Here is a 1,989-nt window from a genome sequence, read left to right as displayed (position 1 = left end):
TCACCAGTGCACCGAGCATCCATCCTGCTAGGCCTGGTTCTGGGGGACTGATCTGTTTGCCGAGAGCATGAGATCCAGTGGAGGGGGACTTTACCACTGAAAATGGAGAACTGAAGACTCTGAATCCTCTGAGAGTGCTGGGTGGAGAGTGTGTGCTGCAGAAAGCAGCCAGGCATGGAAGGGAGGCAGGTAGGTAAGATCCACCACCCAAACTCTCAGACGCAGTGGAAGGCCTGCAGACCAGGACTTAGGAGGAGTGAGGGAATGTGATGGAGCAGAGTGTGTGTGTACTTAAAAGTGAGTTCCAGAAGAAATGTCTGCATTAGGACGAAACTGTATGTATATGTGGCAAAACTAGAGGCCAATAATTAATTTAGTTTTCTTTATAACATACTAATTTAAATTTTTATCTCATGAAATGGTGAGTGCTAAGCATTTTGAGTAAAAGGTACTAGAATTATCCTTGGTTTTGGTTGAAGATTCCCCAAATTACAATTTAATAGAAACTTTAAGAGCACCCAACTGTCATGGGAGGCAGTAGATTTTCCCTTCCCAGATCTCACTTGCCCAAGTTAGTGAATTTTGTTTTCATTAATATGTTCCTGGAATAAATTTTTATTTCAAAATGTATAATATTCTACAATGATTATATATATATATATATATATATATATATANATATATATATATATATATATATATATATATATATATATATATATATATATTACATATGTATCCATCCATATGTAAAATTCATGAAAAAATTAAATTCTGAAACTCATGTGGAGAACATATTTTGGGGCCAGCTTCCAAGGTTACAGAGGAGAGGTGGGTAGGAAGTCTGTGTTGCATGTCTCTCCAACATTAATAAGGATTTGTGGAGTGAGGTGGGGAAACAGACTTCACCCTGGGAAAGAGTTGCATGTCCAGGGGAGAAGCTGCCGGGTGTGTATCAGGTTTTTTCTCCATCCTTACACATTAACTAGCTTTCTGCTAGAGCACTCATCTTTGGATTCAGTTGTGGCTCTTCCAGTCAATCCAGATGGCAGTGAATGGCACAGAAGGTATAGTTTCATTAATAATCCTGGCATCTTAGGAGTGTGCTCCAGACCCGGGGTGATGGATGGGCAGAGTCATGAAATGTGCCTGTGGAAATTCTAGGTGCCTCATAGAAGTTGCACCTGGAGGTAGAAGCAGGACACTGAGGGAGACAGGAGTGAGCGGTGTTGGCTTCCCAGGGCTGCAGAGAAAATGTAGATGTGGCTGTGTAGACTCAGTGAACACCACAGGAACACAGTCAAGTCAGAAATGCACAGGAGGAAGAACTTAGGAGCAATTGAAAATATTTCATGTTGTAGTCCATTTAAAAATTCTGTCTGTGGTAAGTCTTTAATGGCACCTGCAATGGGCACAGAGTCTGTTAAACACAGGGATCTCAGTAGAAAATGGTCAGGGGTGACTTCAATAAAACGGATAATTGGAAAAGCAAAACCAGAGGGAACATAGCTTCCAGAGACACAGTATTGCTCAGTTTGAGTTGTAGTGATTTTCACTGATTTGGGAAATGTTTGTGACCAACCAGCTCACAGAAGGCACATTGCCTGAAGTCTCCACCTGAGTGTGTCATCAAGGCTTCTGAGCTGTGGGTCAGAGCCTTTGGAACAGCCAGGACAGGGGCACAGGCAGGGTCCCAAACCTCACTCAATGCTGGTCTTCTTGACTCACTTCTAGGTCATTTCATTAAAAAAAGGACCACAGCAAAATGCTGCTAGCAGTTCAGGGAATTAGAAATAAGGTTAAGAATTGATCTATGCATGACACAGAAACAGCATTAATAAAAAATATATGCAAGACTAAATCATTTATGCACTGTTAGTGACTTAATTTTCACCTGTGCAAAGATCAAAATTTATTATATTTAAACTCAATAGCAATAGTCAATGAGTTGATCAATATTTTTGTTGTTCCTAATTTTGACGACTAGGC

This window comes from Marmota marmota, unplaced genomic scaffold, assembly GCF_001458135.2.
Source record: "Marmota marmota marmota unplaced genomic scaffold, marMar, whole genome shotgun sequence".
Taxonomy (NCBI): Eukaryota; Metazoa; Chordata; class Mammalia; order Rodentia; family Sciuridae; genus Marmota; species Marmota marmota.
The sequence above is the reverse complement of the archived record's forward strand: the minus strand, read 5'-3'. Positions refer to the sequence as shown.